The following is a 20,707-nucleotide window of genomic DNA, read 5'->3' on the forward strand; positions in this document are numbered from 1 at the left end:
AGGGTTCACCAGCCCTTTCTAGTGGAAAGGCTGGCAAACAGCTGAAGGGTTTTTTTGTTGTTTTTTTTTTTTAATCTGATGACCTTGATCCTTCCCGTGGGAAGGCTCGTTTCGCTTTTCGGTTGGGTTAGATGGAGAGTCACGTGGTCTCGGGTGCCTCTGCCCGCGCGCAGCTCAGCATCCCCGGCGCGGGGATGGGACCAGGTCTCGGGGCCGGAGCCGCTGCGAGCGGAAGCGCGGGGCGCAGCGCGGGGCGGGCCCCGGAGGAGAGCGGCGCGCGGCGGGCGGTGCGCGGGCCGCGGCTCCGGGGCGGGCGTCCGGGCAGCCGGCTCGGCGGCGGGGCCTCGGGGTGACGAGCGCCCCCTGGCCCGCGCCGCCCGTGCCCGCGCCGCCGCCCAGCCGCGCGCTTTGACCGCCGCCACCGGCAGGTAGGTCCCCGCGCGGGTCGCCGACCGACCGGGTGGGCAGGACGCCCTGCGAGGGGCGCGGGGAGCGGGGCGGCCACCCGACTTGGGCTCCGAGCCGGTCCAGGACGGGGCGAGCGGCAGGACGGTGAACTCGGAAAGGGCGACAGGCGCCGCAAACTTTGGGTCTCGTTTCCGTGGTTTGTGGCGCGCGGGACGCCCGGGATGCGCGGACTTTGGCCGGGCAGAGGCCGTCGGGGCCAGGGGCTGGGGCGCCTCCGCTTCCTTCTGGGCTTTTCTCTCACCTAAAGTGCGGGGTGGGAGGGAGGGAAGGAAGACGGTGGCGGAAAGTTTACTGTTTCCCGCACGCCCTGGGAAGGAGAGGTGTGTGATGCCGTGGCAGCCTGTCCACGGAGGAAAATCAAGTTTTCTTGGCGTTTGCTCGAGAAGCAGAACAACACTCACTTCTGAACTAAGCCAAGTTTCTTTCCAGGGGCCTGGGGCAGGGCGAGGCCGGTTTTGATCGATGTCAGAAAACAAAACAAAAAACTGGTGCTCAATCCTGTAATCTTGGGGTGAGAGTGTTTTTCAGCTTCGGGGGCCACACGTTAAGAAACTAGAGCTAGTGCCTTTATTTTATTCGGTTCTCAAGAGCTCGGGTTGTCAGTGTGAAATGGACCTTTCATGCTAACGACTCGGCGTTCCCTGCGGGCGGGCGCGCCTGGATGAAGACAAGCTCTGAGGCTGGCTCACCTGGGAGATGCTGGGGTTTCTGCAAGGAGAAAGCTTTGTCCCTGGGCTTGTCCTGCTCAGAGTGGTGCAGATAAAAAGATGATTCAGTGGTGGACCGAGCTGTCCCAGAGGGGGCTCGGTGACACGGGGAGGAGAATGAGAAGTCGCCTCTCTCCTCGTCCGTGGAATGGTCCATCCCCAGGTATGGACAGCGTGCAGGTCCCTTTCTGAACACAGACCTGGTTGTTGCTCCCCTTACGTTGTTCTCTAGAAGCTGTGACCACCACCGTCCTTTCCTGGTGGGGAAATTTGATAGACAAGCCCTATGAGTAAAATGGTGGTGCTCCACTCCCACCCCACACCCCAGTCCTGTGAATCACCATCTTCATTTCCCCCCCGAACTTATCTTTTAACTCTTGTAAAATGGCAGTCTCACTGCCAGTGCTTTAATCTTTTTTTAAAAAAAATGCTGTGTCTCCTAGGAAGGAGGATGACATTTACTAATTTGGTTGCAAATTACTTCTGAAGTTGGTGCGTGGCTGTTTAGAATCCCTCGGAGATCAGCACCATTGTTTGAAGCAGGTGTCTGCGGCAGACCCTTCTTCTTAGTCTTTCTCATGTTGATTGAACGTACACATATTTAAAGATGTGGCATAGGAAGAGCTTCTAAAACCTTCAAAGCCTCAGCTGTGGAACTCCTCCAAGTTAGCAATTAAATCTAAATTAAGTTGGTTTGTTTGGGGTTTTTTTTTCCGCCCCCCCCCCCTCATAAACTTTTTCTCTGATTTCAAGAGCGACCTGTCCCCATCGCCAGCCTTTGTTTCGGCCCTCTGTGATTTTTCTTGTAAGCTTTTAAAATGTAAACTTCCAAGGGAGGACTCTCGTCACCACCCTCCGCCTTGTCGTGTTCACTTCCGCCACCGTCTTGTTCAGCGGTGGCTTGGGATGGCAGGTGGCTCATGGGCAAGCTTCTTTGTCCTCCCAGATCCTTCTCCCTTCTGCAGAAATTCCCTGTTGTCTGTTTGAAAGATACATACGCCAGTGACTAGAACTTTCTCTTGTTGAGGTGCCCCTGGCCTTTCATTTATGCAGAGACATTGTTCAGTTAGTCACACCTTGGTCCTTCTTCAGATCACAAAGGTGCCTTTCAACACTGAAATGAGTTTTCTCTTGTTTCTGGTAGGTTCAGGGGGTGAGGGTGGGGGGCTCTCTGGATTAGCCCATTCGTCTCTGGCCATTTCTATAAAGGTCCCTCTTGCAATTGTAATATATTCCCTCTCTTCTATGGAAAAGAGGAAAGTCTTCTGTGTAGTGAGTCTGGTGTTTTACCTGAAATTCCATGTGGACTGGGTACAGGATTTTTTTTTTTTTGAGAATGTGGCCTTATAGTACAAATCTGTAACTGGCATTCAGGAGTAAAGCTCCACAAAATCTCCTTACAATGTGGAATTTGATGACAGGACATTTGCCTTCCTTTTAAAATAGGAATTGGAATTAGTACTACCTGTTCTGAATGCATTTGCTTTGGAGTTACTGATTGTGTTGCTTGCCCCTAAAAGTATTGTTGATGAGGTCATCTAATATAACTGTTAATAAGGATTTTTTTATTTCAGATGGCATCCTTTTTATAGGGTTCAATCTTTTATCATTTTTCCCACATAATTTTCACAAATCATTTCATTTAAATTAAAAAAAAAGGTTATATGATAAAAAGGCCCAGAGAACACAGATATGTCATGTGAGTTCACATTTTTATAAGTTTGTTGCCCCAAATCAGATTGTAATTATAAGCAAGGGAATTAGTCTTTTGACAACATATATAATATTAAACTCATTCTATCTGTTTCTGTCCATCAATTTGGAAGTTTAAATTTTTCGTTTTCAAGCAGTCGTGCATCCAGCTTTGCTTTTTAATACCTATTCTAGCTATCAAGGCAGAAATCAGGAGCAAATCATAGAAAAACATGATGTTGAGGCAAAAAGATTAATTACGAGGTGTTTCCTTGCAATAATGGAAACCTTTCATTATTTTAACCTGTCAACCCTCTGTACACGATTATTCACATTGCTCTGTCATCTGAGGATATCCTTGAGACAGAATGAGAACCAGAAGTTTCTGAAATTAGGAATAGCACAGCCAAAGCCTGGAATCATAGATTTCTGCTCTGGGATTAAATTAGCAGATGTTCAAAGTCACTCACTCTGGCAGTACATACTCTACAGGCCAATGTTACCTTTTGACTTTTTTCTTTGTTTGGTTAAAAAAAATTTTTTTTATTGGTGTCTTGTTGATTTACAGTGTTGTGCTGGTTTCAGGTGTATAGCATGGTGGTTCAGTTTACATGTAAATGTATCTATCCTTTTTCAGATTCTTTTCCCGTATAGGTAATACAGGGTATTGAGTCTAGTTCCCTGTGTTACTTGCTGATTACTTGTTACACATTAGTGTGTGTGTGTTAATCCCAAGCTCCTAATGGATCCCTCCACCCCACCCCCAACATTTCCCGTTTGGTAACCATGTTTGTTTTCGAAATCTGTGAGTCTGTTTCTGTCTTGTAAATAAGCTCATTTATATAACTTTTTTTTAAATTATAACTTTTGAATTAAGCTAATTTTAATTGAATAAGTTATCAATTAAATTAAATTAGCTTAATTGAATTAAGCTAAGAAATAATCCTATTTATGGTAATCAGAGCCAACAAAAGCAGTAAGACATGATTTATTGATGTATTAGTATTTATAATTTATGGACCAGATATTATATGGCACATAATTTTACTTGTTTTTGGTAAACATTAGTCTCATTTAATCTTTGCAAAGTTTTTATAAATTTGATATCACCATCATTGTGATTATCCTTGTTAGCATTCGCATTTTGCATTTGGGGAAATGGAGGCTGAGGGAGGTTGAGTCACTTGCCCAGCTCTCAACAGCTGATAACTGGTAGAATCGAGCATGTGTGATTGCCACGCCTTGCCAAAAACCACAGAGCTGGATAACCTACCAAGTAAATTTGTACATTGTGATAAAAATACACCTGACAAAATCTGCCATCTTAGTCATTTTTAAATTTTAAACAGGTCAGTGGCACTGAGTATATTCTCACCGTCACGCAGCCATCACCGCCATCCCTCTTTTCATCTTGCAAAACTGAAACCGTCTACCCATTAAACAATTAACTCCCCATCCCCCCTTCCTCCAGCCCTGGGAACCTCCTTTCTACCTTCTATCTCTGAATTTGGCTGCTGTAGGTCCCTTGTATAAATGGAATCGTACAGTATTTGTCTTTCTGTGGGTTGCTTATTTTACTAAGCTTAATGTCCCTCAGGTTCATCTGGGTTGTAGCCTGTGTCAGAATTTCCTTTCTTCTTAAAGGCTGAATAATATTCCGTCGTATCTGCCGTGGGTTCAATGGACATGAGCTTGAGCAAACTCCAGGAGTTGGTGAAGGACAGGGAAGCCTGGTGTGCTGCAGTCCACGGGGTCACAAAAGTTGGACACGATTGAGCAGCTGAGCTACAGTATCTCCCTCGATGTATCTACCACATTTTGTTTATCCGCTCACCTGCTCATGGTTGTTTGGGTTGCTTCCACATTTTGGCTTACGAATAAGGCTGCTGTGAATATGAGCGTAAAACTCTCTCTTCAGATCTCTGCTTTAAATACTTTTGGCTGTATACCCAGAAGTGGAATTGCTGGATTAGATGATAGTTCTATGTTTAGTTTTTTGCGGAGCCACCACACTGTTTCTGTGGCGACTGCACCGTGTTACATTTCCACCAACATTGCAGGAGGGTTTCACTGTCTCCATCCGAGCCCATACTCTTACTTTCCGTTTGTTGATTGTTGCCATCCTAATGATGTGAGACGGTAACCAATTAACATTCTACCAAACCATTTGGTGCCCGACCTCAGGGGTTCATGGGATGCTGCTGCTTCTGAATTCATTATTTTTTTTTTCCTATCTCATCCTGTACTTACGTCCCTTTTTATTTTTACCTCTCTATTTCTTTTAACCTTGAAACACCCCAGACTTACAGAAAAGCTATAATTACGGTACAAAGGGGAAAATCCTTTTACCCTTTTAACCCTCCTGATGATGTCTAAATAAGTTGCTGACCGGATGCCCTGTCACCTTATCAGTTCTTTCATGTGTATTTCCTACAAACAGGAACATTCTCCCCCAGAAGCAGAGAATAGCCACAAAATTAGGAAATGAAGTTAATATGTCTCTTTTTTTAGTGCAGAATAACTGGAGGACTTAAGATTCCAGCATCTCCTGCAGGACTAGGGAAGCCATGGGCAGAAGGGCTTCTGCCCTCTAGAGAGGGCTGCCTCTACTTACCTTGTGGTTTAGCAATGAGCAGTTGTCGAGAATCAGGTAAGCGTGGCGTTCATTGTAATGATGCTAAATGTGCAGAACAGACCCTTTGCAGACAATTAAAGGTTATCTTCTTGTATGTGACCAAAACAAGACAAATTCCCAGGACAGTGGAGAAAACCAGAAAGCTGACGGTTGTGCTTTCATCCACCAAGTTTTTGTTGGGGGCCTCAGAGCCGCACACTGTGCTGTGTAACCATGGGCGAGATGCAGCCAGGTAAAGGGGAAATTCTGAGTGTGGTGATTTCATCATGCGTTATGTCAGTTTATAATGTTACCATGCACCACTGTGTCACAGATTCATTTGTTTCCTCTTCGCTAGTATAAACTCCAAAAAGGCCTGTAGCCCTTTTCCCAGCACCTCCAGCAGGACCGGTGCCCAATGAGCCCCCAGTGAACCCCCAGTGCAGAATGAGCGTGCACGTGCTGTACTGGGCACCCACGTGGTGCCAAGGGAACACTAGATCTGGGGTGTCTGGGAAGGCATCTGGAGATAGTAGCAGCTCAGCTGAGCCCTGCAGTGTGGGTGAGGGTGTTTTGGAAGGTGGGATTGCATTTTAGGATGGCCTGTGAGCATGACATCCTAGTGAAGCAAAGGACAACCCCTGTCTGGTTTGAGCGCAGCAGTGAAGGAGGAGAATGGGGGTGAGCCCAGATACTTCCCTCTCTAAGTGTGTTGATCACTACCACATCAACTACCGCTCTTTAGTTGAAAGTACGAAGAGTGGACCCTTAATCACCCTTGGCTAGCCTACCCTGTTACCCGTCTCCAGCCCTCTGCATTGTTCACCCTGGGCATATGCTAAAATAAGCATCTAGCCTGTAGAGTCTTGTTGCCAAGATATGGGTGAGTTTCCAAAGCAAGCCAGGCACTGAGAATTCACAGTCAGATGACTCTTCACAGCCCAGGTGAGCAAGAGGCCGAGTCTTTCATGAAAGTCAGCTGACATGTCTTTCTTGCAGTTTGGGGAGAAATTCATGTCAGCTGTGTGGTAGCGTTTTTAGAGCAGTAGTTTTCAACTTTTTCCATTCTGTGGTCTGTTAATGTACTGTTTGCAGTGATATAGAGATGGGCCTCTCATCTAGTGTTTTTTAAACTGCAGAGCACAATCATTATTGGATTGTGAGATTTGCGTTGCGTTGCAACAAGCAAATCTTTAAACATGAAATGGAACAGAAAAGACTAGCATGCATTTCACATAGCAAGAGTAAATAAATAATTCATGAAATTTGGGATCATGGAGTTTGGGACGTGTGTCTTATGATTATCATAGACCTATGACCTTTAGTTTTCTGTAATGTTTCTTTAGAATCATACACACTCTTCCCTGAAGGGAGACAGAGGAAAGTGATATTGGTGGAGTGAGCATCATGCCAGGAGTCTGGGATACGTGAGACCATTTTCTCCTAAAGTCCTGCCCAATGAGTGGCTCATCCACAGTTTACAGAGATGCTGAGGTGGGTAAAGGTCAAGAATCTTCATCAAGAGTCCCACAACAAATGACTAGCTGTGAACTCTGATCTCATGGCTCCCAATTTAAGCTCCATGGGTTAATTTTTCTGACTCCGTGGGTTATATTCCCAAAGTTTGTTCATCAGTTGGCTGCTTGGGGAAGATGTCATCTCAGGGGGAGAGTCTTATAATCAGATTCCACGTTTGTTAAGAGGAATACGGACTTTGGGATGTGCCCTGTCAGTTTCTTAAGGGGGAAAAAAAAAAATCACTTAGAAAAAAATAGTGTTGATTCAACAGACCAGAGATTGTGGGGCCTGAAGTCAACAAAGATGAAAACAGCCCCTCCGCCCTCCGCTTGAAGCTCCCTCCCCACCCACCCCCCAACCCCAGGCTGGGAGGAGCAGCTTGGGTGGGGCCACATGAGGTGATGTGCTTTTCTTTCCAAAGCTGGGGTCCCCAGGTCCGCAGCTGAGTCCCCTCGTCTCCTTCTCCCGGTGCGGAGCCAGAGGCTGCTGCGCTTCTACTGGACAGAGTCCTGTAACTGCAAATTCGTGGCGTCGGTGCTCTATGATTTCCAGTGTCAGCCAGGCCTTCCCTCAGACTTTGCCTGGACCACTCCCTCCCCCTGACAATACAGCGACCATTTCAGACCATCTCCTGCTGCCATCATCCCCTCAGCCTGCTTCGCTGAGAAAACAGGAGTTTCCCTGATAAAAACAGCCTAACCCTGTGATGACAGGGCTCCATGCCCAGCTCTGTCTGGATCTTCCCTCCCGTCCTTCCCGTCTTTTATGATAAAAAACCAGAAGCCTCACCTTCTAAGGTTCATCCTCCACTGACATTCTGGATTCCATTTCTTCCTCCGTGGAAGGAGGAGGAATCGCATTCTCTTGATTATCTCCTTCTGCATCTGTATTTCCCCCCTCCCCGCCCCATGCCTGGTCCCACCTCACTGCACAAGCATGCTGAAACCCCTTCCTTCTCAGAAGAAGGCCATCCTTCCTCACCTTCCTCCAACCATGTCCTCCTCTTTCCTCCTGTTCGCAACCAGCCTCCTTAAATTGTCCTCTGCCCCCGGCTCTGTCCTCACTCTGTGTCATGGCCACAGACATCTGGCTCTGTTGCCTCTGGGAATCTAACACATTCATGCTCCCTTTTGCTTGATTGTTGTTCAGCCGCTAAGTCGTGTCTGACTCTTTGCAGTCCCATGGACTGTAGCCCACCAGGCTCCCCTGTCCGTGGGTTTTTCTAGGCAAGAATACCAGAGTGGGTTGCCATTTCCTCCTCCAGGGGATCTTCCTGAAACAGAGATTAACAGGCAGATTCTTTACCACTGAGCCACCAGGGAAGCCCTCCCTTTTGCTGACTCTTGCTCAATCCACTCCTTTCTTCCTTGACTTCTCTGCAGCAGATGGTGTACTGAGCACCTCTGCATTCTTGGAGCAACACCTTCATCCCACCCCTGCTTCCCATTCTCCTTCCTTCCCCTCTTCTGCTTTGCAAGCTCCTGCTCTCCCTCCTTTCCCATGGAAGGTTGATGATCCTCTGGATTCTCACTCCGTGGGTAACCTCATGCCTCACTGAACTGAACAGCCATCCCCTTGCTGACCACTCCCTAATGGTGACCTCTCCAGAGTCCTTTTGTGGCTGCTAAATGGGTGCATCTAATACCACATGCCTCAGACTGCTTGCATGGTCTTCCCCTTTCTCTTCCCACAAGATAACCTCCTTCCCGTTCTTTTCTGTCTCTGGCGCTGTGTCACCTGTTCTTGCGCGAGCAGAAATCTGGATGTTTTCCTTGACTCCTCACCACCTCAGCGTACCCCAAGCCATGTTCTGGTAGATGCACACCCCTACATATCTTTTTATTCCATCCACATTTTTCCACCCCCACTCAGGTCACCAGCATTTCTCTTCTGGATCACCGCCAGAACCTCCTCCCTGGTCTCTGTTACTGTGGGTTGTTCTCCACCATGCAGCTGGGAGGATCCTTGTAGAACCCAGATCTGAGCTTATCGCTCCTTGCTTTATTTATTTATTTATTTTTTATATTGTAGTGGTTTTTGCCATCCATTGACATGAATCAGCCATGGATTTACATGTGTTCCCCATCACTCCTTGCTTTAAACTCTGCAGTGGCTACCCAGTGTTATTTTGAATGAAACCTGGACTCTGTAACATGAATTAGTTGTTGTTCAGTTGCTAAGTTGTGTCCGACTCTTTGCAACCCCATGGACTGCGGCACACCAGGCTTCCCTGTCCTTCACCATTTCCTGGAGTTTGCTCAGACTCATGTCCATTGAGTTGGTGATGCTGTCTAACCATCTCATTTTCTGCTGCCCTCGTCTCCAATGAATATTCAGGGTTGATTTCCTTTAGGATTGGCTGGTTTGATCTCTTGCTGTCTAAGGTACTCTCAAGAGTCTTCTTCAACACCACAGTTTGAAAGCATGAATTGCTCAGCCTTCTTTATGGTCCAACTCTCAGGTCCATACATGACTACTGGAAAAACCATAGCTTTGACCATTAGGACCTTGTTGGCAGTGATATCTGCTTTTTAATATGCTGTGTAGGTTTGTCACAGCTTTCCTTTGAAGGAGCAAGCGTCTTTTAATTTCACGGCTGCAGTCACCACCCGCAGTGAGTTTGGAGCAGAAAATCATTTGGTGCAGAAAATAAAAATGTCTGCATGAGTGGGATCATCAACTCAGCAGGTTTTGCCTGTGGGTCTCTGGAATTGCCTAGATACATTCTACTAGAAGTTCAGAGTTGAAGGTGATGGGAAACATTTTACGTGCTTAAAGACAACTTCTTACAAGGGAGAAACTCTGTCTCCCCATCCCTGTGGTGGGCTTTTCTTTTCACCCTCCCAGTTTCTCACCTTGCTGAGAAATGCCAGTAATGAAAGGAAAAGAGACTGAGTTAAGGATGATAAGGAAATAAAAAGTAATACTGAGATCTTCCAAAATTTTCCCCTACAAGCAAATGGATGAGGCAGAGGGTAAACATTGAATGCAGATATACAGAGAGCTCAAAATTATTTTAGTAAAAAGAAAATATGAAAGGATAAAAGAGGTTAAATTTAATAAAACGATGTTTTTAGAATCTTTCAGAACAAAATCATCGTGATCTTAATCTTCATTAAGAAAGATAAAAAGATAAAAAAGATCAAAAGTGAAGGATGAAGTTCAAGAGTTAGGATGATAAAGGCCTGCCAAAGATTTAAATAATTGAGAGCATTCAAAGAAAAATGTCATAAAAGTAAAGAGTAATAAATTCGTTTTAAAAAATATTTTTATTGGAATATAGATGCTTTACAATGTTGTGTTAGTTTGTGCTGTAAGCAAAGTGATTCAGCTACACATGTACATCCATCTCTTCTTTTGGGGCTTCTTCCCCATTTAGATCACCAAGTTGAGTAGAGTTCCCTGTGCCATATAGTAGGTTCTCAGTAGTTACCTGATTATACAGAGTAGTGTGTGTATGTCAAAGGGTCTGACCCAACTCAGCGACTGAACAGCAACATGTCAGTCCCAGTCTATCAGTTCATCCCACCCCTACTCCCCCCTTGGTATCCTTCCATTTCTTCCCTTCATCTGTGTCTCTACTTCTGCTTTGCAAATATGACCATCTAAGAGTCATAAAGGAGATCAGTCCCAGGTATTCATTGGAAGGACTGATGTTGAAGCGGAAACTCCAATCCTTTGGCCACCTGATGTGAAGAGCTGACTCATTTGAAACGATCGTGATGCTGGGAAAGATTGAAGACAGGAGGAGAAGGGGACGACAGAGGAGGAGATGGTTAGATGGCATCACCGACTCAATGGACATGAGTCTGGGTAAACTCTGGGAGTTGGTGATGGACAGGAAGGCCTGGTGTGCTGTGGTTCATGGGGTCGCAAAGAGTTGGACATGGCTGAGCAACTGAACTGAAGAGTCATAAATTCTGTAGGGCAATGGTCCCCAACCATTTTGGCACCAGTGATCTGTTTTGTGGAAGACAGTTTTTCCACCGACCAGGAAGTCAGGTGGAGGGTTTTAGGATGATTCAAGAGCATTGCATTTTTTGTGTCCTTTATTTCTGATCTAATGCCACTGATCTGACAGAGGTACCAGTCTGCGGCCCAGAGTTTGGGGGCCCTTGCTCTAGGGGACTTACTGAAAGGTAGAATAACCAAAAATATGAAACCAGAGGAGAAAAACACATAATCTTTTAAAGAAGATTAAAAATAAATCCCAGCAATAATACAATGAGCACTTGCATGGGTTCCCAACAGCTAGTAAGCCATGGCTAAAACAATGTTAAGACGGGAGCTTAGGGTTTGGGCTTATACCTCAAAAGCTTATACCTCAGTGGGATTTTAGAGGCAATTTTTAGAGTACACTTCTGCGTGGATGCCATCATGTTTTGGGGGAAATGTTCTGTGTGTTCTATAGGGACGGTTCCATCCTGGGCGGGGGGAGGTCACACCAGGGCAACCGAAGAATTATGCTTATCGTTGTCTGCTGAACAAGGGAGATGCTTTTAACTGTGTGAGGCTCATCATCCCTGCCCTCCAGAGCTTAACGGAGTCTCCACCCCAAGCATTCTGCTTTCCTCTGGGAAGGGAGAAGACCAGGTGGTACCCGGGTACATTCCTCACCTTGTTCATGGAGCCTCTTCTCCACCAGGGTTCATTTAACGATTATCCAGGAGAGAGTCCGTTTCTGTTACATCTTTTCTGTGTAGCTTGTGATGTGTTTCCTCTCCCTCTTCTGCTTTCTTATGTCTCTGGGGATTTGTGATTCTATCTGGCTCATAAACAGAGCTCAATAACAATATTTTTTCTAGTTTTTATATATTTGGCTACACTGGGTGTTACTTGTGGCATGTGAAATCTTTAGTTGCAGTATTTAGACTCATAGTTGAGGTAGGTGGGATTTAGTTCCCTGATCAGGGATCAAACCCAGATCCCCTGAATCGGGAGCAGGGAGTCTTAGCCACTGGACTGACAGGGAAGTCCCAATAATGATACTGTAATTCAGTTATTATCTCCTGAGAAAGCTTGCTCAATGACCTTGTTATTGTTCAGTTGCTAAGTTGTGTCTTACTCTTTGCCACTCCATAGACTGTAGCACGCCAGGCTTCCCTGTCCACTATCTCCCAGAGTTTGCTCAAACTCACGTCCATTGAGTCAGTGATGCCATCCAACCATTTCATCCTCTGTCACCCCCTTCTCTTCCTGCCCTCAATCTTTCCCAGCATCAGGGTCTTTTCCAGTGAGTCAGCTCTTCACATCAGGTGGCCAAAGTATTGGAGCTTCAGTTTCAGCATCAGTGCTTCCAATGAATATTAAAGGTTGATTTCCTTTAGGATTGACATACACCAAGGACATACACCAGGTCTTCTATTTCCTTCTCTTCCTTAAACTCTCAGCACAGAGCTCAGACTGCATCTTCACTTGCGGAAGCTAGGACACCTCCTCGTCAGAGAATAGATTTTATTTTTCTCTCGTTGTCAGCATGAAGGAGACTAATGTCATGTCATACAAATGTCATGTTTTTCAGGACCTGCTCATTAGTACTAAGAGCTCTGAGCACTGTAACATTTGCCCGTGTGCTTAGGGTGAATGTTAGGGGCCTGACTGAGAAGTGGTGCATGGGGCCAAGTGCATTATTACCCTTCGGTGCATTGACTTCTGTTTGGCCAGACTCTGTACCATGTCACCTGCTGCCTCCCTCCCCTCCCCAGCCCTGTTGTGTGTTACCAGTCCCCTGACCTTGCTTCCCAGGTCCCTTGCAATAAATGAAGACACATGGGAGTTGGCATGCAAGGGTATTAAGAATCCAGATTAGATCATCCTTTTCCATAGCAGAGACTGGAGAGAGGCTATAGGATCTTGGAGCAGCTTTCCCCTGCCTTGGTCCAGCTTTTCTATGGTCACGCAGTCTTTCTGAGCTGTCTGACAATGAAGGCAGATGGAAAGATCACAGAATTGGGGGTAGGAGACCAGTGTTCTCTGACCTGTTTGGCCGTGTTGACCGTAAGATGGGTGAGTTGGATGGGGGGAGGGGGGAGGTCTCTCGAATTCCTCCTGATCCTAATATTTTGTAGCTGTTCGGGGAGGGTGTCTTTTGAGATCTACACATTCCACTCACACCAGGATTTCCCCCAGGCACCTGGGTGGCGCAGTATCAGATACATGTCATGGCTCCCAGCCTGTAGTTAACCCATTCATTAGCCTGGGTGTAGAATGCAGAGTACAGTATGTCCCCTACATACGAATGAGTTCTGTTCTGAGAGTGCATTCATAAATCTCATTTGTTTGTAAGTCCAACAAAGTTAGCTAAATAACACAGTTGGCTGTAAGTTGTTGTTGTTCAGTTGTTAAATCCTGTCCAGCTCTTTGTGACCCCGTGGCCTGCAGCGCACCAGACTCCTCTGTCCTTCAGTCTCTCCCGGAGCTTGCTCAAACTCATGTCTGTTGAGTCAGTGATGCCATCCAACCATCTCATCCTTTGTCACCTCCTTCCTCTCCTGCCTTCAGTCTTTCCCAGCATCAGGGTCTTTCCTAATGAGTCAGCTCTTTGCATCAGGTGGCCAGAATATTGGAGCTTCAGTATTAGTCCTTCCAATGAATTTTCAGGGTTGATTTCCTTTAGGATTGACTGGTTTGATCTCCTTGCTGTTCAAGGAACTCTCAAGAGTCTTCTCCAACACCACAATTTGAAAGCGTCAGTTCTTTGGCACCCAACCTTCTTTATCGGCTCTATAGTAACTGTACTGTAATAGGTTTATAATACTTTTCACACAAATAATAGATAACAAATACAAAAAATAAAACATTTAAAATCTTACAGTACAGTACCTTGAAAAGTACACCAGACATGTGAACTGACTTACATGACTGGACATGTGAATGCATGTCTGCATCTTTGAAAGTTCGCAACTTTTAGGTTTGTATGTAGGGAGCTTACTGTATTACTAATGGTTGCAACATGTACCTCTTCACCAATAAATGGGAGAGCAGTCACCCAAACTCTGAAATCATTCTGCTCTCATTGTAAATTTTGCAAATTAAAACTACCTGTGAGAACAAGGGCAACAGCACATTTTTCCTTCTCAAGTGTTAGTGGTAATGGTAGCACAAGAAGTCTGATAACAGCCAGTTCTTCTCAAAATGCTGATTCCTCAAAAAGAACACCTTGATTGAAGATAAGCTCATGAGGAATAGCAGCCAGATAGCATCTTCTCCACTCTAAGAGTGGAAACTCTTTGTTCTTCTGCATCAGTCATTGGAGAAGAAAAATAAAGTATCATGTATTTTTAAATGATTGAATTGCATTACTTCTTTTTTTAATATTTATTTACTTATTAATCTTTGTCTACACTGGGTCTTTGATGCTGTGTGTAGGCTTTCTCTAGTTGGTGGCTGGTGGGGTTACTCTTTGTCGCAGAACTTGGGCTTATTGCATTGATTTCTCTTGTTGCAGAGCACAGGCTCTACCTTATGGGCTTCAGTAGTATGGTGCATGGGCTAGGTACCACAGCAGTCCTAGATAGTTTTGTTAAAGTCCTTATGATTTTGAAATAATTCAGGGAGAAATCACTTGCATAATTCCAAGTTCTGACGCAGAAGCAGCTTAAATATTTGCCAAAAGTGCAGCACAAATTACTCTCACCTTCCTCTGTTCCAGTAAAAAGAAGTTTACCGCTGGGATTCTTTTTAAGTTCCTGGGCCCTGAGATCTGTTGTTATTTATAATACACTTGGGGTATTTGATGCAAGTGCTTTTGGAAAGAAAGCCATGTGAGCAGTAGGAAAGGCTTTGTGTTACTTTTTAAAATAAAATAAATGCAACATTGTTGTTGTTGTTCAGTCACCCAGTTGTGTCCGACTCTTTGCAACCCCATGGCCTGCAGCGTGCCAGGGGTCCTGGTCCCTCACCACCTCCCAGTTTGCCCAAGGTCATGTTCATTACATCAGTGATGCCATCCAGCCATCTCATCCTCTGACACCCTCTTCTTCTGCCCTCAGTCTTTCCCGGCATCAGGGACTTTGCCAATGAGTCATCTGTTCACATCAGATCACCAAAATACTGGAGCTTCAGCAACTTGCTTGGCCCCAAATTGCCAGTATTGCTAAGCATAAGCTAGCACATAATTTTAGAAATTTTAATGAAGGCAAACTTAATCCATTAATAGTGTCCCATAGGTGAAACTGGTAGAGAGAAATGCCAATTCAGTATTTGAATTTTATTATTTCAATTGAAAGGAAGAAGGGTAAGCCCTTCTCTTTTGAGAACAGGTTAGAGGTACTCAGAACAGAGAGAATATATCTTCATTAAATATACAAAATTAGGGGACTTCCTCAGCCATCCAGTGGTTAAGACTTCACTTTCCAATGCAGGAGGTGCAGAGTCCATCCCTGGTCAGGGACCTAAGATCCCACCCACATGGCTCATGGCCAAAAGAACCAAAACATAAAATGGAAGCAGTAATGTAACAAATTCAGTGAAGACTTTAAAAATGGTCCACATTAAAAAAAATCTTTTAAAACATAGTAATATGAAAAAATAAATATACAAAATCATTTTCTCCTGGAAAAATATGGTAGATATTTTCTGGTGGAAAAAAATAGTATAGAACTCTGGGTCTAAATATCTAGACCCAGAGAGAGATCGCACCATTTATTCAAGTACTGGTGTGTCTCAAGATACTTAGCAGCACAGCTAAGAAAGCAAAATATAAAGAACCGTCAAACATTCTGCAAGCCCAAAAAGTGAGACACGTGTTTGTTTGGATGTTTATCTGAAAACTATCAATAGGAAAGTTTAGGCTGAATTCCAGGGAATTTTAATCCACACACTGCAAGATGGAAACAGGATTACATTTTCTGAGAACCAACTTTTTAAAAGTTTGAGCACTAATCAGTTAAGTGTGACGTAGATTTGAAATTAGAGTTGGTGATAAGTAATTAAGTGAAGTACAACTTAACACATATTGGCAGTGAGTGGATCAGTGCTGTTGTCCTGAACTTGTTAAGGCTGCAGTGTACTATTAATATTTATTTGACCTAGAATATTGCTTTGGATATCAGTCGCTGTGTAGCAAACATTCGCAGTACTTCGTGGCTTAAAACAACACCATTTGATCTGCTCGTGATTCTATGTCTCAGGAATTTGGGCTGGCTCTGCTGTTCATGGATTCACGTGGGGTCTCTCGTGAAGCTGTGCACAGATCTGAGATGGGATCGCTCATATTGGGTTGGCCAAAAAACTTGTTTAGGTTTCTCCATACCATCTTACAGAAAAACCCAAATGAACTTTTTGGCCAACCCAGTGTATCATGTGGACTTCCCTGGTGGCCCAGTGGTAAAGAATCTACCTGCCAATACGGGAGACCTGGGTTTGATCCCCAGCTCAGGAAGATCCATGGGAGAAAGAAAGAGCAACTCATTCCCATATTCTTGAGTGACGTGGGGCAAGGGTAGAGAATGGCAATTCTTGAGAATACTCACTCGAATATTCTTGCCTGGGAAATCCCATGGACAGAGGAGCCTGGTGGGCTACAGTCCATAGGGTCACAAAGAGTTGGATGTGACTGAGCAACTAAGCAGCAATAGATGAATGACACTTGGTGGGTATGGCTAGAAGACTGGAACCCTCCGGCTCCTTCTCTTTCTATGCAGCCATGTTGGACTTCTTTTCATGGTGATTAGATCCTAACAGTAAATATTCGCAATAGACAAAGGCTCAGATCTCTTAAGGGCCAAACTAGGAAGCCTCGGAGCATCACTTCTGCTGAGATCTGCTGGTCAAAGCCACGATGACGGGGAGGGGGCTGGGCCGAGGAGCATCTCAGGAGAGCTTTGGAATGGGAGGTGCTCTGGCAGCTACCCTTGGAAACACACGTGTTTAGGCTGTGATGGGATAATATTTCACCACCTCACATTTCTTTCCTGAGACGGAACCTCTAGTCTCCCTGGTGGCAGAAGAGTCTGACGCACACAAAAATTGGATTGCCATTCTCTCCTGTAGAATAAGATCCAGGCCCTTGACGCAGCTCGCAGGTCATTCCCTGTCTGTCCCCTGCCCGCCTCTCCAGCCTCCCTCTCCCACGGCCCTGAGAACCACCTTTTTCTTCCACGCCTCTCCGTAAGCGTAGCTCCATGAGGAACCACACGTGAGAGATGCCCTTCTCCCCCTTGCATCCTCACTTGGCTGACCCCTCAGACATCACTGCCTCTGCAAAGGCGCCCCCACCCCCTGCTCTAACTAAAGCATCCTTTCCCCCCTGAGTGAGCACCCCGGCTTCCTGTGCCGGAAGCCACCTCAGCAGTAACAACACCCCCTCCGCCCCGACCACACTGTGAGCTCCTTGAGGGCAGGGGTGCGGGTCTGTCTCTCCAGTCCAGCCCTGGGCTCGTGCCCCACTCAGCAGGCGCTCAGTCCATAGCCAGGGCGTCGGTGTGATCTCTGCCCAGGGTAGAGCAGGAGGGTGCCTGGAGGGAAGACCAGAAAACCCCAAACAGGAAGAAGGCGGGTGTGATGAGGAGGAGGTCAGAGCTGTGAAAGTAAGCCGTGTGACGGAACCAGAGGGGCGGACGCAGCACCGCCACCGCGCAGAGAGGAGAACAGGCCAGACACAGAGCGTGAGACACGAGCTTAGCAGCTGAAACAGAGCGGTCAGCTCGAGCCCGGGGTCACGATTAAGAGGGAAGAGGCAGGGAGGAAGCTGGCATCGGACCCGGCTGTGTGCATTCATGGAGATACGCGCGCAGCACCCCGTAAGGGCATCCCAGACCTGCCACGAAAGGGCAGGGCACCCCGATGCCAAACAGTGCAGAATCTCAGCCCTTCTCCGCACACCTTCTCCACAGGTGACTGCCTGGCCAGGAGGGCAGGGGAGAAGGTGGTGCTTACTTCACTTGGGTGCCTCGTAAGTGACTAGCTCGCCTCCCCAGCCACACTGGCTGCATAACGTGAAAGTGAAACTGACTTGTGCGCTTGACGCTGGTGAGGAGGCTCAGGGGAAGTGGTGCTACTCGGGGGAGGGAGCGGGAGGGCCCACCTTGAGCAGAACCGCTTTTTGACAAAACAACCCTAAAGGAAGTAATCATTGTGAGAAAATGTTTTCTGCTAAGTGGTGGAGGAAGAAAACACGATCGTCATTCCTTTGACTCCGTTGAATGGATAAACTCAAGACTAATAGTTACAACTAACTTGGATCGAGCTTTTTCTGCATCCAGGTACTGCTCTGATCAGCTTATGTCTGTTAACCTACTTGAGTGGGTCCTCTTATTGTCCCCATTTTGCAGATGAGGAAAGAGTTAAACAGCTTGTTCAAAGTCACAGAGCTGCTAAACGGCAGAGCTCGGATTTGAACCCAGGCAGCTTGATGCTGTAATCTGTGTTCCTGATGCTCCGCTTGGCTTAGCCTGAGTTAGACAATATACTGTATCTACTGACTCATGTTTTAAAAAAATATTACCAGACAGTAGTGTTAATTCTAAGAAATGAGTTATGAGACTTCCTTCCCTCCTTGTATCAGTTATGGTTTCGGGCACATTTTATTTTTTTTGGGGGGGGGCATATTTTAAAATGGCAAAGTCTATCATCTGTGGACACACACACACATATGTATATGCTGACTACTGTAACTTGCAAAAAGCTGTTTAGAAGAAAGTGTGTTTAATTAAAAATGAGTGAGAAATGCAGCCAGATTAATCTCCTTTGGTAATAACTTTACAGTTTGAAATTTGACTTTGTAAAGCAATTCTGGAAATGAGAGGAATGATACATTGTCATGCTGTGAGACACATTTATATTGTTTCTCAATATATGCCTGAGATAACTTTGTAATCTGCTTTTAAGTCAGTATGTTCGCGTATCTATGAAATCACTGGTAAGATTCAGATTATGTTTCTGATCCCTTTTATGTCTGTTATTTATTGACTGTTGTTATTTGACAAGTTCTGAAGCCCAAGATTCCAGAAAGTTCAAAGCAATATCCTTATTCAAGAAAACACTTGTTTTGCCAATATTTTCCAAAGAATAATTTTTAAATCTCAAAGCTCTGTACTTTATTATTTTCCTGGTTGGCTTGCAAGATAACAACTAGAAATATCATAGGTGTTTCATATTTGAGCAAATGGACAGTTTTCAGAGGTGGAATATAAATGTTAGTCCTGAAAATGAATAAACAGAAAAAAATTGTGATAACCACTGAGATGCAGAACACCCATGATGCATTGTCTTCAGAGCAGAAACAAAGCATACCTATCCTTTCTGGGGCTTCTGTCTTAGCCTTATCTTTCTGACCCTTATGGACCCTTATGCTTCTGACCCTGTGCAACCCTCCTGGGCCAGCACTTGGAGAAGATTTATGGGTTTGCCCATAGAGGGAAGGAGGAGTCTGTTAAGAGTACAGAGAGAGGGATTTGTTTTTTCTTGGAGTAGACATTCTAGCAAATCAAAGGGTGGCCGTCTTTGGAATGCTTCTTCCCACCTGATCTCAAAATACCCTCCAGTAACCACCTGAAAGTCCTCATTTCTTGCCGGTACCAGAAATTCTGCCAGCACACAGATCCTCTGAAAAATGCAAGTACCACTGAGATTGTCTTCACACGTTAGAGTGGCTTAATCAGTAACTTCGAGAAAATGGGAACTTTTATGACTTGGAACAAGCAGGGAATTATTCAGTCCACGGATAGTAATTGATCCAGCCCTTCACTGATCATTGTCAGTGATGGATGTGGTGTTGGGAATACACGGGAGAAAAGAGAGCCGAAGTCCTAACCCTCATGGAGGAGAAAGGCATTAAAAATCAAACAAAAAATAGTACGTAAGTAAGATGATCTAGCTCACAACAATGCTGTGAAGTTACAGTAAAAAAGAATGAAGAATTAGAAATTTCTGGAACCTGGCCTGTTCTTAGATTACTAAGTGCTTGCTTTCTATAGAGTGGGAGGGAGAGGAAAAATATCTGCTATGCACTCACTGCCATAAAATCATGGGTAGGCATATTACACAGCCGTCCCACTACTGGGCATGTGCCCTGAGAAAACCGTAATTGAAAGAGACACATGTACCCCAGTGTTCACTCAGCTCTTTTTACAATAGCTGGACATGGAAACAGCCTAGATGTCCATCGACAGATGAACGGATACACAGATTGTGGTACGTGTGTACAATGGACTTACTCAGCCAGATGAATGGATACAGAAATCCTGGTACATATATACAATGGACTGTTACTCAGCCAGATGAATGGATACAAAAGTTGTGGTACATATATACAATGGACTGTTACATTTGAGTCAGTCCTAATGAGGCAAAAAACCTAGAGCCTATGTGAACAAACTTCAACAAAGTGATGTTAGTCAGAAAGAGGACAAATATTGTGTATTAAGGCACGTGTATGGAATCTAGAAAGATGGCACTGATGAACCTATTTGCAGGGCAGCGATGGAGACGCAGACATAGAGAACAGGCTTGCGCAAACAGTGTAGGAGGGAGACGGTAGGACGAATTGAGAGAGTAGCATGGAAACTTCTACATTACGGTATAAAATGGATAGCCAGTGGGAACAGGCTGTGTGACATGGGGAGCTCAACGCAGTGCTCTGTGACCGCCCAGAGGGGCAGAGGATGGGAGTGAGGTTCCGGAGAGGGGGGACATAGGTATATCTGTGGCTGGTTCATGTGGATGTATGGCAGAAACCAGCACAATATTGCAAAGCAATTATCTTCCA

The 20,707-nt window shown here is 45.4% G+C and overlaps 1 protein-coding gene across 2 annotated transcripts in view; it reads left to right on the plus strand.

Moving 5' to 3' along the window:
- The first annotated feature begins 287 nt into the window (after positions 1-287).
- PRKCQ (protein kinase C theta) overlaps positions 288-20,707 on the plus strand; it is a 147,998-nt gene continuing 127,578 nt past the window's right edge. The window contains exon 1 of one of the 2 annotated variants that reach the window (XM_043479660.1): positions 288-428. The gene's annotated coding sequence lies outside the window, so the exon portion shown is untranslated. Of the gene's footprint in view, positions 429-18,011; positions 18,204-20,707 lie in introns of those variants that run through there. The other variant, XM_043479661.1, reaches the window with a different exon arrangement.

This window comes from Cervus canadensis, chromosome 10 (assembly GCF_019320065.1).
Source record: "Cervus canadensis isolate Bull #8, Minnesota chromosome 10, ASM1932006v1, whole genome shotgun sequence".
Taxonomy (NCBI): domain Eukaryota; kingdom Metazoa; phylum Chordata; class Mammalia; order Artiodactyla; family Cervidae; genus Cervus; species Cervus canadensis.